Source organism: Barbus barbus, assembly GCF_936440315.1.
Source record: "Barbus barbus genome assembly, chromosome: 11".
NCBI lineage: Eukaryota > Metazoa > Chordata > Actinopteri > Cypriniformes > Cyprinidae > Barbus > Barbus barbus.
This window is the reverse complement of record NC_136739.1, coordinates 6,640,001-6,657,989: the sequence shown is the minus strand read 5'-3', so window position 1 is coordinate 6,657,989 and position 17,989 is coordinate 6,640,001.

The window sequence follows — 17,989 nt, the reverse complement described above, 5'->3', positions numbered from 1 at the left end:
GTGGTGCTCTTTTAGCAGGCGTTCATCTAGAAGACTCTATCTGATTTTTTTTAATGGCTACCTAAATGAGAGAAAGAATTAATAGGGCAAGTCACCCACTCCACAACAGCCCCAGTGGCCTAATGGATAAGGCACTGGACTCTTAAGCCAGGGATTGTGTGTTTGAGTCCCATCTGTTGTGACTAACAGCAGAGTGGCGCAGCGGAAGCGTGCTGGGCCCATAACCCAGAGGTCGATGGATCGAAACCATCCTCTGCTAAGAGGTTTTAACTTCTATACATGCCTAACCCCCCCAAAAAAGGGACAACTTGCACAGCGTTTGAATGATAATTTACAACCACTTAGTGCTCTTTTAGCAGGCGTTCATCTAGAAGACTCTATCTGATTTTTTTTAATGGCTACCTAAATGAGAGAAAGAATTAATAGGGCAAGTCAGCCTCTCCACAACAGCCCCAGTGGCCTAATGGATAAGGGACTGGCCTCCTAAGCCAGGGATTGTGTGTTTGAGTCCCATCTGTTGTGCCTAACAGTAGAGTGGTGCAGCGGAAGCGTGCTGGGACCATAACCCAGAGGTCGATGGATCGAAACCATACTCTGCTAAGAGGTTTTAACTTCTATACATGCCTAACCCCCCAAAAAAAGGGACAACTTGCACAGCTTTTGAATGATAATTTACAGCCACTTAGTGCTCTTTTAATAGGCGTTCATCTAGAAGACTCTATCTGATTTTTTTTAATGGCTACCTAAATGAGAGAAAGAATTAATAGGGCAAGTCACCCACTCCACAACAGCCCCAGTGGCCTAATGGATAAGGCACTGGCCTCCTAAGCCAAGAAATGTGTGTTTGAGTCCCGTCTGTTGTGACTAACAGCAGAGTGGCGCAGCGGAAGCGTGCTGGGCCCATAACCCAGAGGTCGATGGATCGAAACCATCCTCTGCTAAGTGGTTTTAACTTCTATACATGCCAAAAACCCTCCAAAAAGTGAAATTGTGCACAGCGTGTGAGTAAAAACCTACAGCTACGTGGTGCTCTTTCAATAGGCGTTCATTTAGAAGACTATATGGTTTTTTTTAATGGCTACCTAAATGAGAGAAAGAATTAATAGGGCAAGTCACCCACTCCACAACAGCCCCAGTGGCCTAATGGATAAGGCACTGGACTCCTAAGCCAGGGATTGTGTGTTTGAGTCCCATCTGTTGTGACTAACAGCAGAGTGGCGCAGCGGAAGCGTGCTGGGCCCATAACCCAGAGGTCGATGGATCGAAACCATCCTCTGCTAAGAGGTTTTAACTTCTATACATGCCTAACCCCCCCAAAAAAGGGACAACTTGCACAGCGTTTGAATGATAATTTACAACCACTTAGTGCTCTTCTAGCAGGCGTTCATCTAGAAGACTCTATCTGATTTTTTTTAATGGCTACCTAAATGAGAGAAAGAATTAATAGGGCAAGTCAGCCACTCCACAACAGCCCCAGTGGCCTAATGGATAAGGGACTGGCCTCCTAAGCCAAGGATTGTGTGTTTGAGTCCCATCTGTTGTGACTAACAACAGAGTGGCGCAGCGGAAGCGTGCTGGGCCCATAACCCAGAGGTCGATGGATCGAAACCGTCCTCTGCTGAGAGGTTTTAACTTCTATACATGCCAAATCCCCTCCAAAAAGTGAAATTGTGCACAGCGTGTGAGTAAAAACCTACAGCCACTTAGTGCTCTTTTAACAGGCGTTCATCTAGAAGACTCTATCTGATTTTTTTTAATGGCTACCTAAATGAGAGAAAGAATTAATAGGGCAAGTCACCCACTCCACAACAGCCCCAGTGGCCTAATGGATAAGGCACTGGACTCCTAAGCCAGGGATTGTGTGTTTGAGTCCCATCTGTTGTGACTAACAGCAGAGTGGTGCAGCGGCAGCGTGCTGGGCCCATAACCCAGAGGTCGATGGATCGAAACCATCCTCTGCTAAGAGGTTTTAACTTCTATACATGCCTAACCCCCCCCAAAAAAGGGACAAATTGCACAGCATTTGAATGATAATTTACAACCACTTAGTAATCTTTTAGCAGGCGTTCATCTAGAAGACTCTATCTGATTTTTTTTAATGGCTACCTAAATGAGAGAAAGAATTAATAGGGCAAGTCACCCACTCCACAACAGCCCCAGTGGCCTAATGGAAAAGGCACTGGACTCCTAAGCCAGGGATTGTGTGTTTGAGTCCCATCTGTTGTGACTAACAGCAGAGTGGCGCAGCGGAAGCGTGCTGGGCCCATAACCCAGAGGTCGATGGATCGAAACCATCCTCTGCTAAGAGGTTTTAACTTCTATATATGCCTAACCCCCCCAAAAAAGGGACAACTTGCACAGCGTTTGAATGATAATTTACAACCACTTAGTGATCTTTTAGCAGGCGTTCATCTAGAAGACTCTATCTGATTTTTTTTAATGGCTACCTAAATGAGAGAAAGAATTAATAGGGCAAGTCAGCCACTCCACAACAGCCCCAGTGGCCTAATGGATAAGGGACTGGCCTCCTAAGCCAAGGATTGTGTGTTTGAGTCCCATCTGTTGTGACTAACAGCAGAGTGGCGCAGCGGAAGCGTGCTGGGCCCATAACCCAGAGGTCGATGGATCGAAACCATCCTTTGCTAAGAGGTTTTAACTTCTATACATGCCAAATCCCCTCCAAAAAGTGAAATTGTGCACAGCGTGTGAGTAAAAATCTACAGCTACGTGGTGCTCTTTCAATAGGCGTTCATCTAGAAGACTATCTGATTTTTTTTAATGGCTACCTAAATGAGAGAAAGAATTAATAGGGCAAGTCACCCGCTCCACAACAGCCCCAGTGGCCTAATGGATAAGGCACTGGCCTCCTAAGCCAGGGATTGTGGGTTCGAGTCCCATCTGGGGTGGCTTACAACAGAGTGGCGCAGCGGAAGCGTGCTGAGTCCATAGCCAAGAGGTCCAATGGTTGAAACCATTCTCTGCTAAGAGATTTTAACATCTATAAATGCCTAACCCCCCCAAAAAAGTAACAATTTGCACAGCGTTTGAATGATAATTTACAGCCATTTAGTGCTCTTTTAATAGGCGTTCATCTAGAAGACTCTATCTGATTTTTTTTAATGGCTACCTAAATGAGAGAAAGAATTAATAGGGCAAGTCAGCCACTCCACAAAAGCCCCAGTGGCCTAATGGATAAGGCACTGGCCTCCTAAGCCAGGGATTGTGTGTTTGAGTCCCATCTGTTGTGACAAACAGCAGAGTGGCGCAGCGGAAGCGTGCTGGGCCCTTAACCCAGAGGTCGATGGATCGAAACCATCCTCTGCTAAGAGGTTTTAACTTCTATACATGCCTAACCCCCCCAAAAAAGTGACAACTTGCACAGCCTTTGAATGATAATTTACAGCCACTTAGTGCTCTTTTAATAGGCGTTCATCTAGAAGACTCTATCTGATGTTTTTTAATGGCTACCTAAATGAGAGAAATAATTAATAGGGCAAGTCAGCCACTCCACAACAGCCCCAGTGGCCTAATGGATAAGGCACTGACCTCCTAAGCCAGGGATTGTGTGTTTGAGACCCCTCTGTTGTGACTAACAGCAGAGTGGCGCAGCGGAAGCGTGCTGGGCCCATAACCCAGAGGTCGATGGATCGAAACCATCCTCTGCTAAGAGGTTTTAACTTCTATACATGCCAAATCCCCTCCAAAAAGAGAAATTGTGCACAGCGTGTGAGTAAAAACCTACAGCTACGTGGTGCTCTTTCAATAGGCGTTCATCTAGAAGACTATCTGATTTTTTTTAATGGCTACCTAAATGAGAGAAAGAATTAATAGGGCAAGTCACCCACTCCACAACAGCCCCAGTGGCCTAATGGATAAGGCACTGGACTCCTAAGCCAGGGATTGTGTGTTTGAGTCCCATCTGTTGTGACTAACAGCAGAGTGGCGCAGCGGAAGCGTGCTGGGCCCATAACCCAGAGGTCGATGGATCGAAACCATCCTCTGCTAAGAGGTTTCAACTTCTATACATGCCTAACCCCCCCAAAAAAGGGACAACTTGCACAGCGTTTGAATGATAATTTACAACCACTTAGTGCTCTTTTAGCAGGCGTTCATCTAGAAGACTCTATCTGATTTTTTTTAATGGCTACCTAAATGAGAGAAAGAATTAATAGGGCAAGTCAGCCACTCCACAACAGCCCCAGTGGCCTAATGGATAAGGGACTGGCCTCCTAAGCCAAGGATTGTGTGTTTGAGTCCCATCTGTTGTGACTAACAACAGAGTGGCGCAGCGGAAGCGTGCTGGGCCCATAACCCAGAGGTCGATGGATCGAAACCGTCCTCTGCTGAGAGGTTTTAACTTCTATACATGCCAAATCCCCTCCAAAAAGTGAAATTGTGCACAGCGTGTGAGTAAAAACATACAGCTACTTGGTGCTCTTTCAATAGGCGTTCATCTAGAAGACTCTATCTGATTTTTTTTAATGGCTACCTAAATGAGAGAAAGAATTAATAGGGCAAGTCACCCACTCCACAACAGCCCCAGTGGCCTAATGGATAAGGCACTGGCCTCCTAAGCCAGGGATTGTGGGTTCGAGTCCCATCTGGGGTGGTTTACAACAGAGTGGCGCAGCGGAAGCGTGCTGAGTCCATAGCCAAGAGGTCCAATGGTTGAAACCGTTCTCTGCTAAGAGATTTTAACATCTATAAATGCCTAACCCCCCCAAAAAAGTAACAATTTGCACAGCGTTTGAATGATAATTTACAGCCATTTAGTGCTCTTTTAATAGGCGTTCATCTAGAAGACTCTATCTGATTTTTTTTAATGGCTACCTAAATGAGAGAAAGAATTAATAGGGCAAGTCAGCCACTCCACAAAAGCCCCAGTGGCCTAATGGATAAGGCACTGGCCTCCTAAGCCAGGGATTGTGTGTTTGAGTCCCATCTGTTGTGCCTAACAGCAGAGTGGCGCAGCGGAAGCGTGCTGGGCCCATAACCCAGAGGTCGATGGATCGAAACCATCCTCTGCTAAGAGGTTTTAACTTCTATACATGCCTAACCCCCCCAAAAAAGTGACAACTTGCACAGCCTTTGAATGATAATTTATAGCCACTTAGTGCTCTTTTAATAGGCGTTCATCTAGAAGACTCTATCTGATTTTTTTTAATGGCTACCTAAATGAGAGAAATAATTAATAGGGCAAGTCAGCCACTCCACAACAGCCCCAGTGGCCTAATGGATAAGGCACTGGCCTCCTAAGCCAGGGATTGTGTGTTTGAGTCCCATCTGTTGTGCCTAACAGTAGAGTGGTGCAGCGGAAGCGTGCTGGGACCATAACCCAGAGGTCGATGGATCGAAACCATACTCTGCTAAGAGGTTTTAACTTCTATACATGCCTAACCCCCCAAAAAAAGGGACAACTTGCACAGCTTTTGAATGATAATTTACAGCCACTTAGTGCTCTTTTAATAGGCGTTCATCTAGAAGACTCTATCTGATTTTTTTTAATGGCTACCTAAATGAGAGAAAGAATTAATAGGGCAAGTCACCCACTCCACAACAGCCCCAGTGGCCTAATGGATAAGTCACTGGCCTCCTAAGCCAAGAAATGTGTGTTTGAGTCCCGTCTGTTGTGACTAACAGCAGAGTGGCGCAGCGGAAGCGTGCTGGGCCCATAACCCAGAGGTCGATGGATCGAAACCATCCTCTGCTAAGAGGTTTTAACTTCTATACATGCCAAAAACCCTCCAAAAAGTGAAATTGTGCACAGCGTGTGAGTAAAAACCTACAGCTACGTGGTGCTCTTTCAATAGGCGTTCATCTAGAAGACTATCTGATTTTTTTTAATGGCTACCTAAATGAGAGAAAGAATTAATAGGGCAAGTCACCCGCTCCACAACAGCCCCAGTGGCCTAATGGATAGGCACTGGCCTCCTAAGCCAGGGATTGTGGGTTCGAGTCCCATCTGGGGTGGCTTACAACAGAGTGGCGCAGCGGAAGCGTGCTGGGCCCATAACCCAGAGGTCGATGGATCGAAACCATCCTCTGCTAAGAGGTTTTAACTTCTATACATGCCTAACCCCCCCAAAAAAGTGACAACTTGCACAGCCTTTGAATGATAATTTACAGCCACTTAGTGCTCTTTTAATAGGCGTTCATCTAGAAGACTCTATCTGATTTTTTTTAATGGCTACCTAAATGAGAGAAATAATTAATAGGGCAAGTCAGCCACTCCACAACAGCCCCAGTGGCCTAATGGATAAGGGACTGGCCTCCTAAGCCAAGGATTGTGTGTTTGAGTCCCATCTGTTGTGACTAACAGCAGAGTGGTGCAGCGGAAGCGTGCTGGGCCCATAACCCAGAGGTCGATGGATCGAAACCATCCTCTGCTAAGAGGTTTTAACTTCTATACATGCCAAATCCCCTCCAAAAAGTGAAATTGTGCACAGCGTGTGAGTAAAAACCTACAGCCACTTAGTGCTCTTTTAACAGGCGTTCATCTAGAAGACTCTATCTGATTTTTTTTAATGGCTACCTAAATGAGAGAAAGAATTAATAGGGCAAGTCACCCACTCCACAACAGCCCCAGTGGCCTAATGGATAAGGCACTGGACTCCTAAGCCAGGGATTGTGTGTTTGAGTCCCATCTGTTGTGACTAACAGCAGAGTGGCGCAGCGGAAGCGTGCTGGGCCCATAACCCAGAGGTCGATGGATCGAAACCATCCTCTGCTAAGTGGTTTTAACTTCTATACATGCCTAACCCCCCCAAAAAAAGGGACAAATTGCACAGCATTTGAATGATAATTTACAACCACTTAGTGATCTTTTAGCAGGCGTTCATCTAGAAGACTCTATCTGATTTTTTTTAATGGCTACCTAAATGAGAGAAAGAATTAATAGGGCAAGTCACCCACTCCACAACAGCCACAGTGGCCTAATGGATAAGGCACTGGACTCCTAAGCCAGGGATTGTGTGTTTGAGTCCCATCTGTTGTGACTAACAGCAGAGTGGCGCAGCGGAAGCGTGCTGGGCCCATAACCCAGAGGTCGATGGATCGAAACCATCCTCTGCTAAGAGGTTTTAACTTCTATATATGCCTAACCCCCCCAAAAAAGGGACAACTTGCACAGCGTTTGAATGATAATTTACAACCACTTAGTGATCTTTTAGCAGGCGTTCATCTAGAAGACTCTATCTGATTTTTTTTAATGGCTACCTAAATGAGAGAAAGAATTAATAGGGCAAGTCAGCCACTCCACAACAGCCCCAGTGGCCTAATGGATAAGGGACTGGCCTCCTAAGCCAAGGATTGTGTGTTTGAGTCCCATCTGTTGTGACTAACAGCAGAGTTGCGCAGCGGAAGCGTGCTGGGCCCATAACCCAGAGGTCGATGGATCGAAACCATCCTCTGCTAAGAGGTTTTAACTTCTATACATGCCAAATCCCCTCCAAAAAGTGAAATTGTGCACAGCGTGTGAGTAAAAATCTACAGCTACGTGGTGCTCTTTCAATAGGCGTTCATCTAGAAGACTATCTGATTTTTTTTAATGGCTACCTAAATGAGAGAAAGAATTAATAGGGCAAGTCACCCGCTCCACAACAGCCCCAGTGGCCTAATGGATAAGGCACTGGCCTCCTAAGCCAGGGATTGTGGTTTCGAGTCCCATCTGGGGTGGCTTACAACAGAGTGGCGCAGCGGAAGCGTGCTGAGTCCATAGCCAAGAGGTCCAATGGTTGAAACCATTCTCTGCTAAGAGATTTTAACATCTATAAATGCCTAACCCCCCCAAAAAAGTAACAATTTGCACAGCGTTTGAATGATAATTTACAGCCATTTAGTGCTCTTTTAATAGGCGTTCATCTAGAAGACTCTATCTGATTTTTTTTAATGGCTACCTAAATGAGAGAAAGAATTAATAGGGCAAGTCAGCCACTCCACAAAAGCCCCAGTGGCCTAATGGATAAGGCACTGGCCTCCTAAGCCAGGGATTGTGTGTTTGAGTCCCATCTGTTGTGACTAACAGCAGAGTGGCGCAGCGGAAGCGTGCTGGGCCCATAACCCAGAGGTCGATGGATCGAAACCATCCTCTGCTAAGAGGTTTTAACTTCTATACATGCCTAACCCCCCCAAAAAAGTGACAACTTGCACAGCCTTTGAATGATAATTTACAGCCACTTAGTGCTCTTTTAATAGGCGTTCATCTAGAAGACTCTATCTGATGTTTTTTAATGGCTACCTAAATGAGAGAAATAATTAATAGGGCAAGTCAGCCACTCCACAACAGCCCCAGTGGCCTAATGGATAAGGCACTGACCTCCTAAGCCAGGGATTGTGTGTTTGAGACCCCTCTGTTGTGACTAACAGCAGAGTGGCGCAGCGGAAGCGTGCTGGGCCCATAACCCAGAGGTCGATGGATCGAAACCATCCTCTGCTAAGAGGTTTTAACTTCTATACATGCCAAATCCCCTCCAAAAAGAGAAATTGTGCACAGCGTGTGAGTAAAAACCTACAGCCACTTAGTGCTCTTTTAATAGGCGTTCATCTAGAAGACTCTATCTGATTTTTTTTAATGGCTACCTAAATGAGAGAAAGAATTAATAGGGCAAGTCACCCACTCCACAACAGCCCCAGTGGCCTAATGGATAAGGCACTGGCCTCCTAAGCCAAGAATTGTGTGTTTGAGTCCCATCTGTTGTGACTAACAGCAGAGTGGCGCAGCGGAAGCGTGCTGGGCCCATAACCCAGAGGTCGATGGATCGAAACCATCCTCTGCTAAGAGGTTTTAACTTCTATAAATGCATAATCCCCTCCAAAAAGTGGAATTGTGCACAGCGTGTGAGTGAAAACCTACAGCTACGTGGTGCTCTTTTAGCAGGCGTTCATCTAGAAGACTCTATCTGATTTTTTTTAATGGCTACCTAAATGAGAGAAAGAATTAATAGGGCAAGTCACCCACTCCACAACAGCCCCAGTGGCCTAATGGATAAGGCACTGGACTCTTAAGCCAGGGATTGTGTGTTTGAGTCCCATCTGTTGTGACTAACAGCAGAGTGGCGCAGCGGAAGCGTGCTGGGCCCATAACCCAGAGGTCGATGGATCGAAACCATCCTCTGCTAAGAGGTTTTAACTTCTATACATGCCTAACCCCCCCAAAAAAGGGACAACTTGCACAGCGTTTGAATGATAATTTACAACCACTTAGTGCTCTTTTAGCAGGCGTTCATCTAGAAGACTCTATCTGATTTTTTTTAATGGCTACCTAAATGAGAGAAAGAATTAATAGGGCAAGTCAGCCTCTCCACAACAGCCCCAGTGGCCTAATGGATAAGGGACTGGCCTCCTAAGCCAGGGATTGTGTGTTTGAGTCCCATCTGTTGTGCCTAACAGTAGAGTGGTGCAGCGGAAGCGTGCTGGGACCATAACCCAGAGGTCGATGGATCGAAACCATACTCTGCTAAGAGGTTTTAACTTCTATACATGCCTAACCCCCCAAAAAAAGGGACAACTTGCACAGCTTTTGAATGATAATTTACAGCCACTTAGTGCTCTTTTAATAGGCGTTCATCTAGAAGACTCTATCTGATTTTTTTTAATGGCTACCTAAATGAGAGAAAGAATTAATAGGGCAAGTCACCCACTCCACAACAGCCCCAGTGGCCTAATGGATAAGGCACTGGCCTCCTAAGCCAAGAAATGTGTGTTTGAGTCCCGTCTGTTGTGACTAACAGCAGAGTGGCGCAGCGGAAGCGTGCTGGGCCCATAACCCAGAGGTCGATGGATCGAAACCATCCTCTGCTAAGAGGTTTTAACTTCTATACATGCCAAAAACCCTCCAAAAAGTGAAATTGTGCACAGCGTGTGAGTAAAAACCTACAGCTACGTGGTGCTCTTTCAATAGGCGTTCATTTAGAAGACTATATGGTTTTTTTTAATGGCTACCTAAATGAGAGAAAGAATTAATAGGGCAAGTCACCCACTTCACAACAGCCCCAGTGGCCTAATGGATAAGGCACTGACCTCCTAAGCCAAGAATTGTGTGTTTGAGTCCCATCTGTTGTGACTAACAGCAGAGTGGCGCAGCGGAAGCGTGCTGGGCCCATAACCCAGAGGTCGATGGATCGAAACCATCCTCTGCTAAGAGGTTTTAACTTCTATAAATGCATAATACCCTCCAAAAAGTGGAATTGTGCACAGCGTGTGATTGAAAACCTACAGCTACGTGGTGCTCTTTTAGCAGGCGTTCATCTAGAAGACTCTATCTGATTTTTTTTAATGGCTACCTAAATGAGAGAAAGAATTAATAGGGCAAGTCAGCCTCTCCACAACAGCCCCAGTGGCCTAATGGATAAGGGACTGGCCTCCTAAGCCAGGGATTGTGTGTTTGAGTCCCATCTGTTGTGCCTAACAGTAGAGTGGTGCAGCGGAAGCGTGCTGGGACCATAACCCAGAGGTCGATGGATCGAAACCATACTCTGCTAAGAGGTTTTAACTTCTATACATGCCTAACCCCCCAAAAAAAGGGACAACTTGCACAGCTTTTGAATGATAATTTACAGCCACTTAGTGCTCTTTTAATAGGCGTTCATCTAGAAGACTCTATCTGATTTTTTTTAATGGCTACCTAAATGAGAGAAAGAATTAATAGGGCAAGTCACCCACTCCACAACAGCCCCAGTGGCCTAATGGATAAGGCACTGGCCTCCTAAGCCAAGAAATGTGTGTTTGAGTCCCGTCTGTTGTGACTAACAGCAGAGTGGCGCAGCGGAAGCGTGCTGGGCCCATAACCCAGAGGTCGATGGATCGAAACCATCCTCTGCTAAGAGGTTTTAACTTCTATACATGCCAAAAACCCTCCAAAAAGTGAAATTGTGCACAGCGTGTGAGTAAAAACCTACAGCTACGTGGTGCTCTTTCAATAGGCGTTCATTTAGAAGACTATATGGTTTTTTTTAATGGCTACCTAAATGAGAGAAAGAATTAATAGGGCAAGTCACCCACTTCACAACAGCCCCAGTGGCCTAATGGATAAGGCACTGACCTCCTAAGCCAAGAATTGTGTGTTTGAGTCCCATCTGTTGTGACTAACAGCAGAGTGGCGCAGCGGAAGCGTGCTGGGCCCATAACCCAGAGGTCGATGGATCGAAACCATCCTCTGCTAAGAGGTTTTAACTTCTATAAATGCATAATCCCCTCCAAAAAGTGGAATTGTGCACAGCGTGTGATTGAAAACCTACAGCTACGTGGTGCTCTTTTAGCAGGCGTTCATCTAGAAGACTCTATCTGATTTTTTTTAATGGCTACCTAAATGAGAGAAAGAATTAATAGGGCAAGTCACCCACTCCACAACAGCCCCAGTGGCCTAATGGATAAGGCACTGGACTCCTAAGCCAGGGATTGTGTGTTTGAGTCCCATCTGTTGTGACTAACAGCAGAGTGGCGCAGCGGAAGCGTGCTGGGCCCATAACCCAGAGGTCGATGGATCGAAACCATCCTCTGCTAAGAGGTTTCAACTTCTATACATGCCTAACCCCCCCAAAAAAGGGACAACTTGCACAGCGTTTGAATGATAATTTACAACCACTTAGTGCTCTTCTAGCAGGCGTTCATCTAGAAGACTCTATCTGATTTTTTTTAATGGCTACCTAAATGAGAGAAAGAATTAATAGGGCAAGTCAGCCACTCCACAACAGCCCCAGTGGCCTAATGGATAAGGGACTGGCCTCCTAAGCCAAGGATTGTGTGTTTGAGTCCCATCTGTTGTGACTAACAACAGAGTGGCGCAGCGGAAGCGTGCTGGGCCCATAACCCAGAGGTCGATGGATCGAAACCATCCTTTGCTAAGAGGTTTTAACTTCTATACATGCCAAATCCCCTCCAAAAAGTGAAATTGTGCACAGCGTGTGAGTAAAAATCTACAGCTACGTGGTGCTCTTTCAATAGGCGTTCATCTAGAAGACTATCTGATTTTTTTTAATGGCTACCTAAATGAGAGAAAGAATTAATAGGGCAAGTCACCCGCTCCACAACAGCCCCAGTGGCCTAATGGATAAGGCACTGGCCTCCTAAGCCAGGGATTGTGGGTTCGAGTCCCATCTGGGGTGGCTTACAACAGAGTGGCGCAGCGGAAGCGTGCTGAGTCCATAGCCAAGAGGTCCAATGGTTGAAACCATTCTCTGCTAAGAGATTTTAACATCTATAAATGCCTAACCCCCCCAAAAAAGTAACAATTTGCACAGCGTTTGAATGATAATTTACAGCCATTTAGTGCTCTTTTAATAGGCGTTCATCTAGAAGACTCTATCTGATTTTTTTTAATGGCTACCTAAATGAGAGAAAGAATTAATAGGGCAAGTCAGCCACTCCACAAAAGCCCCAGTGGCCTAATGGATAAGGCACTGGCCTCCTAAGCCAGGGATTGTGTGTTTGAGTCCCATCTGTTGTGACAAACAGCAGAGTGGCGCAGCGGAAGCGTGCTGGGCCCTTAACCCAGAGGTCGATGGATCGAAACCATCCTCTGCTAAGAGGTTTTAACTTCTATACATGCCTAACCCCCCCAAAAAAGTGACAACTTGCACAGCCTTTGAATGATAATTTACAGCCACTTAGTGCTCTTTTAATAGGCGTTCATCTAGAAGACTCTATCTGATGTTTTTTAATGGCTACCTAAATGAGAGAAATAATTAATAGGGCAAGTCAGCCACTCCACAACAGCCCCAGTGGCCTAATGGATAAGGCACTGACCTCCTAAGCCAGGGATTGTGTGTTTGAGACCCCTCTGTTGTGACTAACAGCAGAGTGGCGCAGCGGAAGCGTGCTGGGCCCATAACCCAGAGGTCGATGGATCGAAACCATCCTCTGCTAAGAGGTTTTAACTTCTATACATGCCAAATCCCCTCCAAAAAGAGAAATTGTGCACAGCGTGTGAGTAAAAACCTACAGCTACGTGGTGCTCTTTCAATAGGCGTTCATCTAGAAGACTATCTGATTTTTTTTAATGGCTACCTAAATGAGAGAAAGAATTAATAGGGCAAGTCACCCACTCCACAACAGCCCCAGTGGCCTAATGGATAAGGCACTGGACTCCTAAGCCAGGGATTGTGTGTTTGAGTCCCATCTGTTGTGACTAACAGCAGAGTGGCGCAGCGGAAGCGTGCTGGGCCCATAACCCAGAGGTCGATGGATCGAAACCATCCTCTGCTAAGAGGTTTCAACTTCTATACATGCCTAACCCCCCCAAAAAAGGGACAACTTGCACAGCGTTTGAATGATAATTTACAACCACTTAGTGCTCTTTTAGCAGGCGTTCATCTAGAAGACTCTATCTGATTTTTTTTAATGGCTACCTAAATGAGAGAAAGAATTAATAGGGCAAGTCAGCCACTCCACAACAGCCCCAGTGGCCTAATGGATAAGGGACTGGCCTCCTAAGCCAAGGATTGTGTGTTTGAGTCCCATCTGTTGTGACTAACAACAGAGTGGCGCAGCGGAAGCGTGCTGGGCCCATAACCCAGAGGTCGATGGATCGAAACCGTCCTCTGCTGAGAGGTTTTAACTTCTATACATGCCAAATCCCCTCCAAAAAGTGAAATTGTGCACAGTGTGTGAGTAAAAACATACAGCTACTTGGTGCTCTTTCAATAGGCGTTCATCTAGAAGACTCTATCTGATTTTTTTTAATGGCTACCTAAATGAGAGAAAGAATTAATAGGGCAAGTCACCCACTCCACAACAGCCCCAGTGGCCTAATGGATAAGGCACTGGCCTCCTAAGCCAGGAATTGTGGGTTCGAGTCCCATCTGGGGTGGTTTACAACAGAGTGGCGCAGCGGAAGCGTGCTGAGTCCATAGCCAAGAGGTCCAATGGTTGAAACCGTTCTCTGCTAAGAGATTTTAACATCTATAAATGCCTAACCCCCCCAAAAAAGTAACAATTTGCACAGCGTTTGAATGATAATTTACAGCCATTTAGTGCTCTTTTAATAGGCGTTCATCTAGAAGACTCTATCTGATTTTTTTTAATGGCTACCTAAATGAGAGAAAGAATTAATAGGGCAAGTCAGCCACTCCACAAAAGCCCCAGTGGCCTAATGGATAAGGCACTGGCCTCCTAAGCCAGGGATTGTGTGTTTGAGTCCCATCTGTTGTGCCTAACAGCAGAGTGGCGCAGCGGAAGCGTGCTGGGCCCATAACCCAGAGGTCGATGGATCGAAACCATCCTCTGCTAAGAGGTTTTAACTTCTATACATGCCTAACCCCCCCAAAAAAGTGACAACTTGCACAGCCTTTGAATGATAATTTATAGCCACTTAGTGCTCTTTTAATAGGCGTTCATCTAGAAGACTCTATCTGATTTTTTTTAATGGCTACTTAAATGAGAGAAATAATTAATAGGGCAAGTCAGCCACTCCACAACAGCCCCAGTGGCCTAATGGATAAGGCACTGGCCTCCTAAGCCAGGGATTGTGTGTTTGAGTCCCATCTGTTGTGCCTAACAGTAGAGTGGTGCAGCGGAAGCGTGCTGGGACCATAACCCAGAGGTCGATGGATCGAAACCATACTCTGCTAAGAGGTTTTAACTTCTATACATGCCTAACCCCCCAAAAAAAGGGACAACTTGCACAGCTTTTGAATGATAATTTACAGCCACTTAGTGCTCTTTTAATAGGCGTTCATCTAGAAGACTCTATCTGATTTTTTTTAATGGCTACCTAAATGAGAGAAAGAATTAATAGGGCAAGTCACCCACTCCACAACAGCCCCAGTGGCCTAATGGATAAGTCACTGGCCTCCTAAGCCAAGAAATGTGTGTTTGAGTCCCGTCTGTTGTGACTAACAGCAGAGTGGCGCAGCGGAAGCGTGCTGGGCCCATAACCCAGAGGTCGATGGATCGAAACCATCCTCTGCTAAGAGGTTTTAACTTCTATACATGCCAAAAACCCTCCAAAAAGTGAAATTGTGCACAGCGTGTGAGTAAAAACCTACAGCTACGTGGTGCTCTTTCAATAGGCGTTCATCTAGAAGACTATCTGATTTTTTTTAATGGCTACCTAAATGAGAGAAAGAATTAATAGGGCAAGTCACCCGCTCCACAACAGCCCCAGTGGCCTAATGGATAGGCACTGGCCTCCTAAGCCAGGGATTGTGGGTTCGAGTCCCATCTGGGGTGGCTTACAACAGAGTGGCGCAGCGGAAGCGTGCTGGGCCCATAACCCAGAGGTCGATGGATCGAAACCATCCTCTGCTAAGAGGTTTTAACTTCTATACATGCCTAACCCCCCCAAAAAAGTGACAACTTGCACAGCCTTTGAATGATAATTTACAGCCACTTAGTGCTCTTTTAATAGGCGTTCATCTAGAAGACTCTATCTGATTTTTTTTAATGGCTACCTAAATGAGAGAAATAATTAATAGGGCAAGTCAGCCACTCCACAACAGCCCCAGTGGCCTAATGGATAAGGGACTGGCCTCCTAAGCCAAGGATTGTGTGTTTGAGTCCCATCTGTTGTGACTAACAGCAGAGTGGTGCAGCGGAAGCGTGCTGGGCCCATAACCCAGAGGTCGATGGATCGAAACCATCCTCTGCTAAGAGGTTTTAACTTCTATACATGCCAAATCCCCTCCAAAAAGTGAAATTGTGCACAGCGTGTGAGTAAAAACCTACAGCCACTTAGTGCTCTTTTAACAGGCGTTCATCTAGAAGACTCTATCTGATTTTTTTTAATGGCTACCTAAATGAGAGAAAGAATTAATAGGGCAAGTCACCCACTCCACAACAGCCCCAGTGGCCTAATGGATAAGGCACTGGACTCCTAAGCCAGGGATTGTGTGTTTGAGTCCCATCTGTTGTGACTAACAGCAGAGTGGCGCAGCGGAAGCGTGCTGGGCCCATAACCCAGAGGTCGATGGATCGAAACCATCCTCTGCTAAGTGGTTTTAACTTCTATACATGCCTAACCCCCCCAAAAAAAGGGACAAATTGCACAGCATTTGAATGATAATTTACAACCACTTAGTGATCTTTTAGCAGGCGTTCATCTAGAAGACTCTATCTGATTTTTTTTAATGGCTACCTAAATGAGAGAAAGAATTAATAGGGCAAGTCACCCACTCCACAACAGCCACAGTGGCCTAATGGATAAGGCACTGGACTCCTAAGCCAGGGATTGTGTGTTTGAGTCCCATCTGTTGTGACTAACAGCAGAGTGGCGCAGCGGAAGCGTGCTGGGCCCATAACCCAGAGGTCGATGGATCGAAACCATCCTCTGCTAAGAGGTTTTAACTTCTATATATGCCTAACCCCCCCAAAAAAGGGACAACTTGCACAGCGTTTGAATGATAATTTACAACCACTTAGTGATCTTTTAGCAGGCGTTCATCTAGAAGACTCTATCTGATTTTTTTTAATGGCTACCTAAATGAGAGAAAGAATTAATAGGGCAAGTCAGCCACTCCACAACAGCCCCAGTGGCCTAATGGATAAGGGACTGGCCTCCTAAGCCAAGGATTGTGTGTTTGAGTCCCATCTGTTGTGACTAACAGCAGAGTTGCGCAGCGGAAGCGTGCTGGGCCCATAACCCAGAGGTCGATGGATCGAAACCATCCTCTGCTAAGAGGTTTTAACTTCTATACATGCCAAATCCCCTCCAAAAAGTGAAATTGTGCACAGCGTGTGAGTAAAAATCTACAGCTACGTGGTGCTCTTTCAATAGGCGTTCATCTAGAAGACTATCTGATTTTTTTTAATGGCTACCTAAATGAGAGAAAGAATTAATAGGGCAAGTCACCCGCTCCACAACAGCCCCAGTGGCCTAATGGATAAGGGACTGGCCTCCTAAGCCAAGGATTGTGTGTTTGAGTCCCATCTGTTGTGACTAACAGCAGAGTTGCGCAGCGGAAGCGTGCTGGGCCCATAACCCAGAGGTCGATGGATCGAAACCATCCTCTGCTAAGAGGTTTTAACTTCTATACATGCCAAATCCCCTCCAAAAAGTGAAATTGTGCACAGCGTGTGAGTAAAAATCTACAGCTACGTGGTGCTCTTTCAATAGGCGTTCATCTAGAAGACTATCTGATTTTTTTTAATGGCTACCTAAATGAGAGAAAGAATTAATAGGGCAAGTCACCCGCTCCACAACAGCCCCAGTGGCCTAATGGATAAGGCACTGGCCTCCTAAGCCAGGGATTGTGGTTTCGAGTCCCATCTGGGGTGGCTTACAACAGAGTGGTGCAGCGGAAGCGTGCTGAGTCCATAGCCAAGAGGTCCAATGGTTGAAACCATTCTCTGCTAAGAGATTTTAACATCTATAAATGCCTAACCCCCCCAAAAAAGTAACAATTTGCACAGCGTTTGAATGATAATTTACAGCCATTTAGTGCTCTTTTAATAGGCGTTCATCTAGAAGACTCTATCTGATTTTTTTTAATGGCTACCTAAATGAGAGAAAGAATTAATAGGGCAAGTCAGCCACTCCACAAAAGCCCCAGTGGCCTAATGGATAAGGCACTGGCCTCCTAAGCCAGGGATTGTGTGTTTGAGTCCCATCTGTTGTGACTAACAGCAGAGTGGCGCAGCGGAAGCGTGCTGGGCCCATAACCCAGAGGTCGATGGATCGAAACCATCCTCTGCTAAGAGGTTTTAACTTCTATACATGCCTAACCCCCCCAAAAAAGTGACAACTTGCACAGCCTTTGAATGATAATTTACAGCCACTTAGTGCTCTTTTAATAGGCGTTCATCTAGAAGACTCTATCTGATGTTTTTTAATGGCTACCTAAATGAGAGAAATAATTAATAGGGCAAGTCAGCCACTCCACAACAGCCCCTGTGGCCTAATGGATAAGGCACTGACCTCCTAAGCCAGGGATTGTGTGTTTGAGACCCCTCTGTTGTGACTAACAGCAGAGTGGCGCAACGGAAGCGTGCTGGGCCCATAACCCAGAGGTCGATGGATCGAAACCATCCTCTGCTAAGAGGTTTTAACTTCTATACA